A 13,440-nucleotide genomic window follows, 5' to 3' on the forward strand; every position below is an offset into this window, starting at 1 on the left:
TATCAATATGTTAGTACCTTGATCTTATTATTCAGTGTTAGAAATGATTTTGTGTTTGAAAATGTTAAATCTTGCCTTTTTTGTAGCTCACCAAGGAATACGACCATATGTGATGCTTTTCTATTTCAGGCAATGTCCCCACTGCTGGATAGATTGCTGTTGACAGCTTTTGACCAGAGGGAGCCATTAGATTTTTCTGGCTAGCAAACAATTACAGCTTTGATATGAGCTACAAGGTAAAGATTAAAAGGAATACCAATGCACAGAAATATGCTAGCTCTGTGTGGTCTCTAGACCCTGCTCGTGCAAATGAATAGTTGTTTAGATGTACAAACTAACAAAAGACAAGCAAAATGAAACAGAAACAAATCTCAAACTTTTCAGAATTCTAACAAGTAAAATGAACACTCAACAAGCCCTTTAGGAACAATAGTGAAAACTTCATGCCATTAAAAAGAATCCAAAGGATTCATTTGAAGATAACAAATATCTTTCGATTGAGGCTATTAGTGGGGGAGGTTTGAAAATAATTGTTGTATTTGGAAATGCCTTGCTTTTATTTCTAGCAGTGCAATCTTAGGATCGCAGTTGCATCTTACATACTGTAATGTAACAACACCTTTAAACTGACCAGGCATATGGGTCAATGAATGCTGTCAAACAATAAAATAACAAATTTTTTTTTTATTATTTGTGCATGGCTGAGCATGAGCTAAATCCATAGTCTGTTAGTTTGAAAACATTACTTGGATTAGAAAAAGAAACAGGAACCATGGCAAATTTAGGACTCCGTGAATGCAAAAGGTGTAAGAAAAGTTTACTTTAAATATTTATTTAGCTAAAGCACATCTTGCTTTGGCAAAAAAATAATCTTACATAGATTCTGAAAGGAATCATACAGAAAAGAAAAACTTGACATCTCTGTGTGCAATGTTCTGTGCACTGAGATTTTCATAAATTGAAAGCTGTTAATCAGTAACCTATGGGTTAAATTTTAAAAGGAATTCTGAGTCCTAAGACAAGTGAAACATACTCTTTTATTGTGTTAAAGTACAATATATTACTCTTTATAAAAGTCCATGGATTTGGTAATTTGCCAGAATGCTAATATATCATTTAATTTTTGTTTTGTTTTTAATTGCATACATATTATAATAACTATTTTTTCCTCTGATTATTTTTGTCAATAACCACATCATAAGGATAAAGTAGAAACTGACTTATTAGCCGGGCTCGGTGACTCAGCCTGTAATCCCGCGCCTTTGGGAGGCTGAGGTGAGTGGATTGCCTGAGCCCGCGGGTTCCAGACCCACCTGGGCAACTTGGCTAGACTTCATCTCTACAATAAATCAAAAACTAGCCAGGCGTGGTAGTGCGTGCCTATAGTTCCAGGTACTTGGAAGGCTGAGGTGGAAGGATCGCCAGAGCCCAGCATGTCGAGGCTGTGGTGGCCGGGAGTGGCCACTACACTACAGTCTGGGCGACAGAGTGAGACTCCAACTCAAAAAAAAAAAAAAGAAACTGACTTATTAAATATAATATATTTAGTTTGATCTTAGTATGATAGCTAAAAATATTTAATTTTATAATTTTATACCGTTTTCAAAGGTAAGTATATTTTAAAATGCAAACTTACCTTACTTTGGAACAAATACTTATACTAAATACATCCTCCCACATTGTCTCTTATAAGATCTGTACAACAACTTTAAACTATTTTAATGTATTTGGTACCTTCTTCAATTATGACCAATAATCTGGTGTTTGGAAATAAGAATTTGATTATACTACAATTATCATGATGACACCTAAGATAGACTTGGATTCCCTGGATCGAAAGTCACTAGTCAATGTTCTGCATAAGTGAGAAGATGTGACCTCCTTTACAATAATCTCAAGGTGGATGACAATCACTTCCTAGTCCAGGTCTGGAACACTGCCTCAATTGACATTCTTCCTCCAAATTTCAGATTCGTGAAAGATCTATCTGGCCTGTAGCACTGCAAATAGATCATTGCATTCTAATAGGAATATTTATGGTTTATTTTTTCAAATTACACTGATATTTTTTGTACTTTGCTTCCATTTCTGCATCTGTTAAAAGAGGATATTGATACTTAGCACATGGGTTGTTGTAAGACTGCTGAATTGCTCTGTGCAGTATCTGACATATGTTAAGTGCTTAGGAAGTTAACTAATTTTACAACTGTTATTATTTTTTACCTATTTTTAAGACAAAGAGCTTTTGTCACAACATTAAAAGAGCAAATTATTGATTTTGAAATCAATCAATTCTCATAGGAAATCTCATAAAAAATATGTTGATTAAATGTCTTAATGGTGTTTCTCTTCTTGACCACACTGCAAGTCTTTCTCTTTTCTCTATATGTATATATTAAAACATACTTAAAAGTTTTCAAAGCTCTACCATGTAAATGTGTGTTATTACAAGTAACAAATTATTAATATTCTCCTAAAGAATCAAGAGAAGTTTACAACAGCACCAGGCACAGTGGCACCTGCCTGTTGTCCCAGCTACTTGGGAAGCAGAGGCAGGAGGCTTAAGCCCAGGAGTTCTGGATTGTAGGTGCACTATGCTGATTGGGAGGACCACCAGGTTACCTATGGAGGGGTGAAACAACCAGGGTCCAAAATGGAGCAGGTCAAAACTCACATGCTGATCAGAAATTTGCAGCACCTTATAGCCCATCCAGTCACTAAGATGCATGTTCTTAGAATTTCAATGTGTGGATTAAAAATAAATAACTCAAGAAGAATCAAACTCAACACAAATATCATAAAAGAATGATTGATTTTGAAAAGTAAGAAAGGATTTTAAAGAGTAAGAAGCAAACAGTTCCATTTTGAAAAACACTGAAAGAGAACATAAGCAATATATTATATTTTGCTGATAGATATGTTATCATTTCTTGGTTTTGCATCTGTTTTAAGAGTTTAAAAACATCCCTCTACCTTAGTGTCTACATTCTCAACTCTTTTGGTCCTTTTATCCTCTTATGCTCTCCCTTTTCTTTCCAAGTTTCCCTTTCTCTCTAGTGTAACAGTGCCACAGTTCAAAAGCTTCTTCTCCTTCACTTACCATATGCAGTCTGTCACAAAGTCCTGATGATTCTACTTCAAACTTTCTTAAGTGGATCTACTTTTATCTGTTTCCACTACAAATATTTCTTTGCTGAGCAACAGCAACATCCTTCAATTCAGTGCCTTCTAGATTATTCTTGTTCTTTTTAATCTAGTCTTCTCATAATAGAATGACATCATAAAATGTAAACTTGTTTTCAACATTTTCCTGATTAAAACCAATTGAGTGATTTCCCACTGTGCTTGAATGAAATGAATATTTCTTGCCATGATCCCTTTCTCTCAGGCCCATATCATCTTTCACTCTACATACACCAAACTGGCTTTTTTTCTATTTCTAGAAAAGTTCAAATTACTTTTTTTCTCATAGCTTTAATATCTTCCCTTTTCTTTGCCTAGAAGTGTCTTTTCTTAACTGTGCCTAAGGAAATAACAATCTAAGTCATTAAAGTCTCAGTTTAAAAGTTAGGATCTTAGAAGACTGTCCAAACCAAATACCAAACAATATACATTATAATCTTTCTGTTACTTCATTTTATAGAATGGCCATTATTCTACACTGTAGATCCAATTTTTTTCTTAATATTTCTGTACTTTGTTTTCCTATTTATTTTTCTATAAAATGAATCCAACAGGAAAATACAAGCAATAAAGAAGTACATAAAGGCATACCTGCCACCGAGATTTAACTAAACTTAAATATTCTGTCCAATCTTCTTAAATATATTAACAATAGAGAGACAATATTATCAATACCAACTTTCCTAGATGGTATATTTGTTTCCACCTCCTCTTGCAATGTATGGAACTATTCCATTCTCCTAATCCTTATGATTATTGACTAGTCTGATGAATAATAGTCAGTCTCCCAGTTTTAATTTGCTTCACTAATTGGTAGGTTCTTGGGGAACTTCCCCACCCACCCTCCTTTCGCTGCTCAAATTTCTTTATTCTTGTTTTTGGACTTGCCTTCGTAATACTCATCTATTTTCTTCTTGAGTTGTTCTCCATCTCCCTCCCACTAGCTTCTGGGAAATTTTTTATATGTTCAACATCTTATCATTTATTTGCAATATACACTGTTAATAGTGCATATGTTGTTTTAAATTCAGTGTTTTAAAATTTGCTTTACAGTGTCTTGCTGTCCGGTAATATTCATCTTAGTGTGATAAAATGATCATTTTTAAAATGATAAAATATTTTGGTATCTTTTAACGTCATCTTTTTCTACTCATTGTCATTTAAATTTGTATGCCTTAAAACTGTATTTGATATCCTGGCTCTACACTATTCTATGCACTAGCTGAAGTAGTAATTTCGTTCAATAATTTTAACTTCTGAAACGGCATTTTCCAAATATTGGCAGTACATGAACCACCTTCACCATCATTGCTATGCTCATGCAGCATTTGTACATTTTTTTTTTTTTTACTACAGTTATGGGTCAGTTAGAGGGGTTTTTTTTTAGGCATTTTGAGAGGAAGTAGCCCAGTAGAATAAAAATTGAGGTTTATATAGTGGAAAGGACTGTATTGGAGGAGTGAAAGTAAGAAAGACTGCTTTTAAGAAATTTGGAAATACAAAGGATCAAGAAGAAGGTATAATCAATAGGTGGGTTGCTTACAGTGTACGATTATCAGAAAATCCCTGATTGCTTTGTGGGATTCCTGTGGTCTAGCCTGAAAATGCTGTCAGAGGACAATGTCTTCTTTTTGGCTTTACGATTTTATATTGGTACCTCTCATTATTGAATATAAATCAGAAAACTGAAGGCAAAAGTTCTAGGAATGTAGTTCCTCAGCTTTCTTCTTCTGTGGGACATGAAAGGTCTTAGAAGGGCAGTGACAGGACTGAGTATCTACAAGTATGCGGCACAAAGAAGTTTGCATTAAAAAAATTATTTGTTGAGAAAGAAAAACAAAGGAAAACAAATGTAAGAGCTCAAGATAAAAATATCAAACACACTATTACCTGGTAAAAATAAGAGGTGCTGTAACAGGGAAATGAGAAGCAGATCTGGATCTTGAGCTCTTGGATGCAAGAGTCTGAGCAAGAAGGATGGAGTTACCTGGGGCATTTGTCTTTCCACTCAAAAGAAGGGGGCTTAAACATGGAAAGGAAAGATTGGGCCACACGTAGAGGTATACAATTAGTTCTAAGGCATCGAAAGTGCAAATACAAAGATGAGGGATTGTGGGTAATATGGGGCTGCAACACAGGATGGTTTTGTGGAGGATAGCAGAAGGACAAACTCTAGGAGGAAGAAAAGAAGTGAAAGCAAACAGTGTGGCAATCAGAGGAGGCATAAGGCTGGGGTTTTACTAAGATTGCATTAGTTTAGAGAAGAGAGATAAGGACAGTGCAGGGTACGTCCTGAGATCTAGGAAAAAGTGCTAGAACTGGGAATAAGTTTGAGAAAAATTTTTATAATGTGAGTTCAAGGTTCCTAAATGACTGGAGAGAAAGAGGAAAATGAGCAGAGCAAACTGTGCATGTAATAAGAGTTCCAATAGACCACTCTGTGTACACTGTTTCCTGAGACTTGATAATCATTATCTTGGGTTCAGTCAGTGTCTGATGAGTTTTACCTAGATGTGAAGTCCCGGTTATGCTGAAGTTATTTTGCACACTATGAGTAATACATGTTCTCACTATAATCTCCACCCATGATGCAATGCTATACAATTGGGAGAAAACCCCTCAGATCCTAGCTGAGGAGAGAGAGAACTGGACTGCACAGTAAGCATTCCAACTTTTCCAGTTATTGCCAGAATAACTGACTTTTATATACCCCAGAATACTGACAGAATCCAGCATACATTAGACCCCTCAGGGTTACAGCAAACAAAAGCATTAGGTTGACCTAGTATGCGGGCACTTGATACAGGTCATCTCCCTGGCTCTGCACAGAATTAGTGGGTTAAAAAGCTTCAGTTCACAGCTTGTCCTTGGGGAAGGAAAGAGTTGGACCACACATCCAAAGTTCTAAGTTTTCAAGGTGCTGTTGAGAATATAGTTTTTCTCCTGCTTATCTTAGAGCATAGACAGAAACTAGCACAATCTAGAAGCTTGGTGGCCACTGAAAGTAAAGATTTTTTGTCTTTGAGGTGGATTCTCATTTTTTTGCCCAGATTGGAGTACAGTGGCACAACCCTGGCTCACCACAGCCTTGACTGCCCAGGCTCCAATTATCCTCCCACTTCAGTCATCCAAGTATCTGGGACTATAGGCACACTCCATCATGCATGGCTAATTGGGGTTTTTTTGGTAGCAACCGTGTCACTTTATTGCCTAGGCTAGTCTTGAACTCCTGAACTCAAGCAGTCCTCCCACCTCGACCTCCCAGAGCAATGGGTTAAAGGTGTGAGACACAACCACACCTGGCCAAGAAGACTGCATTTTTCTTTTGTTTATATTTTATAATCTTTTATTGTTACAAAACTTCATCTACATTTAAGTAGATATAAATATCAATATATACAGATACAAAATACAGACAGAAACCTTTTTTTCCCTACCACCTCTGACCTTTTACTTTTGGATTCCACTTCTCAGAAAGAACTACTTTTTTTCTATTTTATTTTTCATTCTTCTGGCTGTTTTTTCCATAATTCTAAAATTATGTATTAATTTCTATTTTGTAAATAATCAATTAAAAATATCTACTAGTTGTTATAAAATATAAAAAATTATTTCACTTTTGACACTATGCTATCCTTAATCTTCTTTTTATTTTTGGAAAATTTTTATTTTAAATTTTTCATGGACTATTTATTTATTTATTGACATAATAATTGTACATACTTATGGGGTGTTAACAAGCATATAAGCAATACTCACAGACCCTTTCCCCTGCCCAGTGCAAACTGAGTAGATTAATAAAAAAAAAAAGCCCAGCTTCTAGCTACTTCCTGAGAAAAGAAGGAGTTGATTCCAATGTTCTATTTCTTCAGGAGCTATCTAAGAGACTGGCTTCTATCTCCCTGTCTTGAAAACGTTACAGGATCTGGTATACGCTAGCCTCCTGTGGATTGCTAAGAACTAAGATGGCAATATCGACTACCACAAATTTTAGGAGATCAACAGATAACCTGAACAGTTTGATTGGTGAAGATTTTCTTCTGCATAAGGCCAATCTGCAAAGGATAAATGAAGTGAGTTTTTTCTAACATGTAATAATGTTAACATAAAAAGACAAGAAAATGAAGAAGCAAGAAATTACAAACCAAATAAAACAACAAGATAAGATTCCAGAAGTCAGCCCTAATAAAACAGAGATAAACAAATTATTTTACATAAAATTTGAAGTAACCATCATAAAATATTTAATGAGCTCAAGATAACAATACATGAACAAAAAAAGAAGCTCAGCAAGCAGATAGAAAATTTTTACAAGAACTAAACTGTAATCTGGGAGCTAAAGAATATAATAACTGAACTAAAAGTTTAATAAAAAGGGTTCAACAGCAGACTGGAGCAAACAGAAGAAAGAATCAATGAACTCAAAGATAGGTAATTAAAAATTATCCTGTCAGAGTGGCGAAAAGAAAAATTAATGGAAAAAGAGTAAAGAAAGCACAAGAGATTTATGGGATATCATTTAGCTGACCAATATATGCATCAAGGAAGTTTCAGAAGGAGAAGAGAAAGAGAGATGACCAGAAAGTTTATTCAAAGAAATAATGGCTGAAAACTTCCAAAATTTGGGGAGGAAAATAGACATGTACATGCAGAAAGTCCAAAGGTTTCAAATACAATAAACCTCCCAAAACGCACACAACATATTAAAAGGAAATTGTTGAATATCAAAGAAAATTCTGAAAGCAACAAGAGAAAGGTTTATCACACACAAAGGAAACTTTAGAACTGCAGATTGTTTAGCAGAAAATTTACAGATCTTAAGATAGGAGAATGATATATTTAAAATGTTGAAAGAAAAATACACACCCAAAACACTAACAAATGAGAAGATTATATCCAGCAAAACTTTCTTTAAAAATTGAGAAAGACTTTCCCGAGAAAGCAAAAGCTGAAGTTGATAACCACTCTATCTGCCTTACAAGAAATGCTAAAGGATATTCTTCAAAGTGAAATGAAAGCATGCTAAACTGAAACATGTTAGCATATAAAACTCATTTTTATACTTGCTGCCATATATATATGGAAAGAAAGAGAGAAAGAATACTGTAATCGTGGTTGATAAATGAATTTTAAATTATTATATTTTAAATACACAATGTAAGTAGATGTAAATTATGGCAAAAATAAAATAAATTGTGGGAAAAGGAGTAATAACTGTGTCAAGTTTTTGTATGCAATTAAACTTAAGCTGTTGTTAGCTTAACACAGTGTAAATAAAGATTAAGTAAACCTCATGTAACCACAAAGATAACAATTCAAAAGTTACACAAAAGAAAAAGAGAACATAAAGAAAGTATATAAATAGAAAAACTCTACTAAATATAAGGGATCATTATGAGAGAGGAATAGAGTGATAAAGAAGTATAAAATAAAAATATAAAGCAACAAAATAGCAAGAATTAATACCTTCAATAATACCTCAATAATTAATCTAAATGTAAATGGATTAAACTACTTAATCACAAGACATAGAGAGACTGAATGGGAAAAAAAATCTCCAATCATACACTGTCTACAAGATATTGACTTTGCATTTAAAGGCACACATTGGCTAAAAGTGAAGAAATGAAAAAATGTATTCTATGCAAATAGTAGCCAGAAGTGGCTATACTTAGATTAAGCAAAATAAACTTTCTTTAGAAGACTGTCACAAGAGACAATGAAGGATATTATATAAAAATACAAAGGTAAATTCACCTGGAAGATACAATTATAAATATAAAAATTATATATTTATAATAGTATATATAATATATAATTATAAACATATATACATATAAATATATACACATAAATATATATGTAAATGTATGTATATGTAAATATATATATAAATGTTGGTGCATATGTTAATATAAATAAATATAAAATATATTAAGCAATGATGAACAGAACTAAAGCGAGAAACAGATGGCAATATAACAGGAGACTTCAATAACCTATTTTAAGAAATGAATAACAGTCAGATGGAAAATCAACAAAAAAAACCCAGCATGCCTGAACATCATTACAGACCAGTGGAACTAACAAACATACAGAACATTCCACCCAATAGTGGCATAATATACATTCTTCTCAAGTACACACAAAACATTCTTCAGAATAGATTACATTTTATTTCACAAAAAGGTCTCAGCAAATTAAAGAAGATTGAAATAATTCCAACTATCTTTTCCAATCACACTGGAATAAAACTAGACAATAACAATAGCAATATAATAATAACAGAAGGATAACTGGAAAATTCACAGATATGTAGAAACTAAACAACACACTTTTGAACAACCAATGGATGAGTTTAAGAAGAAATCAAAGTAGAAAACAGAAAATATCTTGAGGCAAATGAAAGTGAAAACAGAGCATACTAAAACATATGGGATGCAGCAAAAATGGTATGTATTAAAGGAAGCTTATAATGACAAACACCTAACAGTAAATAAAAAGAAAGACCTCAAATAAATGAACTAACTTTCTACCTCAAGAAATTACCAAAAAAAAGGACAAACTAAGCCCAAATTTTAGCATGAACACTAAATATTAGAGAAAAAACATGGAAAATAGAAAAATCAATAAAACAGATTTTTTTGTAAAGACAAGGAAATATTTTATTTTTCAAGCATAAAACCTTTAGATAGAATAAGAAAACAGAGAGGATTCAAGTAGTCAGTAATGAGGGTGGAAATGTATGCCACAGAAATAAAAAGGATACTAAGAGACTATTACAATTATGTGCTGACAAAACAATAATATAAAATAAATGGATAAATGTCTATAAATATATAGTCTACCAACATTAAACTTAAAAAAAAATACTCAACAGTCTCAAAAGGCCTGTACTAGAAAGGAGATTAAAACAGTAAATAAAATCACTCAGCACCAAAAGCCCAGGGATAGATATCTTCATTTATAGATTGCACATGTGCATATGACAAAATTTAAAGAAAAAATAATGCTGACTCTTCTTAAACTCTTTCATAAAATTGAAGAGAAGGAAACATTCCCAAATTGTTTTATGAGACCAGCATTATCCTGCTAACAAAGCAAGACAAAGATACCACAAGAACAGCAAACTATAGGCCAATATCCCTCATGAATATGAATTTAAAAATCTTTAACAAAATACATAAAGACTACATTCAACAGCACATTAAAATGTCCATACACCATGCCCAAGTGGGATTTATTTACGGGATGCAAATGAAGTTCAACATACAAAAATCAATATTATATACCACATTAACAGAATGAAAAATATAAATTACATGAACAACTCAATAGATGTACAAAAAATGTTTGAAAAGTCAACACACATTCATGATAAAATTTTTAAAAATAGGAATAAATGGAAATTACTTTAACATAATAAAGGACACACATGAAATACCCACAGCTAACATTACACTCAATAGTGAAAACCAAAAGTCTTCAATTTAAATTTAAGAATAAATCAGAGATGCCTATTCTTTTCACGTCTACTGTAATAATGAAACTTTCAACCAAAGTAATAAGGTAAAAAGAAAGAAAAATGAGATATCCAAAATAGAAAAAATAAGTGATTTTGTTTGTTTTTAAAAGACATTATCTCATATATAGAAAACTCCAAAGACTACACAAAACACAAAACCAAAAAAACCCCAAAACTTTTAAAACTAGTAAAAAAACAAAAATCTGTAAAATTGGAGGATATAAAATTAATGCACAAAAATCAGTTGCATTTCTGCACACAAACAACAATCTATATGAAAAGAAGATTAGCAAAACAATGGCATTTATAATAGCATAAAATTTTTTTGAAATAAATTTAACTAAGGCAGTGAATAATCCTGTACACTCAAAAGTACAAAATATTGATGAAAGAAAGTAAACAGAAATGATATGAATACATCCTTATACTTATAAATTGTCAGACAATAGTTTTTTAAATGTCCATAGTAACCAAAGCAATCTAAAGAGTCAATGCAATTTGCACTGAAATTCCAACAGTTGTTTTCACTGAAATAGAAGAAAAATCCTTATTTATATGGAACCACAAAGAACCCCAAGTAGCCGTTTGAGAAAAAGAACAAACCTGGAGACATCACACTTTTTGATTCCAAAATGTGATATAAAGAAAGAAATTAAAACAGTACGGTGCTGGCATTAAAACAGTCACACAGATCAATAGAACAGAATAGAGAGCTCAAAAATAAACCAGCACATTTGTGGTAAACTCATCTTTAACAAGGGTGCCAAAAATATTTAAGGAGGAAAAGATTATTTCTTCAACAAATAACATTGAGAAAAACTGAATATAAACATAAAAAAATAAATTTGGGTCCTTATCTTAAACTATACACAAAAATCAACTCAAAATGGATTGAGAACTTCAATGTAAAACTTTCTGTATTACCTACAAAAGAAACTTCATGAATTTGTTTTAGCAGTGATTTTATGAATATGACCTCAGAAGCACAGACAATAAAAGCAAAAAGAAACAAATGGGATTACATCTAACTAAAAATGTACAGCACAACAAAGAAAATAAGCAACGTGTGAAAGAGAACCTATAGAATAAGAGAAACTATTTGCAAATCGTATATCTGATGAGATTAATTTAAAAATAAAGAGCAACCCCCTCAGGTCCCCTCTCACTGTGGGAGCTTTTCTGTCCTCTCAATAAATCTTACTTTCTCAACTTTCTAGCCGTCTGTGTCCCTCATTCCTCGTGAACATGAGACAAGAACAGCTGCAGAAGATCGTTGGAGCTGAAGAGCTGTGCATCGCGGAGGCTAACTTGCCAGCCAACAGAAACTGCTGAAAAAAAATAAAATAAATTAAACAAATAAAAATAAAGAAGGAACTCCTACAACTCGAAGCAAAAAAAAAAAATCCTTAATAATTCAATTTAAAACCAGCTAAAGACTTGAACAGACATTTCTCTAAAGAAAACATACAAATTACTACCAGATCCATGAGAAGATACTTAGCATCACTAATAATGATAGAAATGCAAATTCAAACCAGAATATAGGTTATTGCTCTACACCTGTTAAAATGACTATTTTAAAATAAAATGGCAAATGTTTCAAGGATGTGGAGGAATAGAATCCTTGTGAACTCTTGGTGGAAATGTAAAATGGTACAACTATCATGGAAAACAATATGGAGGTTTTTAAAGAAATTAAAAATAGAACTACTATATGATCCAGCAATTGTACTTCTGGGTATTTTTCCAAAATAATTAAAATTAGGATCTCAACAAGATACAAGCATCCCCGTGTATGTCCACTGCAACTGTATTCATACTAGTCAAGATGTGGAAACAATTTTAATGTCCGTCAACAGAAGAGTGAATAAAGAAAATGTGCTATATAAGCACAAAGTAATGTTTTCAGCCTTACAAAAGGGGAAATTCTGCCATATGTAATGGTATGGATGAGCCCTGAGGACCTTATGCTAAGTGAAATCAAAGCCAGACACAGAAGGACCTATACTGCATGATTCCACTTATATGCAGTATCTGAAACAGTCACATTCATAGAAACAGAACATAAAATAATGATTGTTAGTCTGTGGAGATGAAGGGAAATGAGGAGTTGTTAATCAACTGGTATAAAGTCTCCAGAATGCAAGATGAGATAGTTTGGGAAATTTGTTGTAAAACACTGGGCCTAAAACGAATGGTACTGATATGATACTCTTACATTTTTTTAAGAGGGTAAATCTCATATTGTGTTCTTAACATTATGAAAATATCAATAAATAAATAAGAGTAAGGTAAATATTTTCTTAACTGCCTTACAATGCACAAGGCTCCTCTCTCTGGGGGCAATACTTCATTTTGGCACTCAGGTCAGAAGAGTGCCAGTTCCTTTTCTTGATCAATGAGTTTAGAATGAATTCTTCAGGCTTTTCTGAACCAAGAAAGCAGCCAAAAACTAAGCGTGCCATTGTCTACTCTCTCAGCTACAAAAATACAATCTCAGAAATTTGGGATTACTCCTAATACAGGTTACATTGAAACCATCACTCAGGACTCTCATCTTCCTCACTTCTGGATGGGGGAAGTGGAGGAGGGAGAGGAACTTTCTTTTAATTCTACTTATTCTTTTGGTTATACTAGATTAGAACAATGATTCAAAAACCTGTTACATAACTAGATAGCTTAGACAATTATATGAGGTATACCTGGTAGTTGATTTCTAATTTTTACATGCA

This window comes from Carlito syrichta, unplaced genomic scaffold (assembly GCF_000164805.1).
Source record: "Carlito syrichta isolate Samal-C Ts95f unplaced genomic scaffold, Tarsius_syrichta-2.0.1 Scaffold219838, whole genome shotgun sequence".
NCBI lineage: Eukaryota > Metazoa > Chordata > Mammalia > Primates > Tarsiidae > Carlito > Carlito syrichta.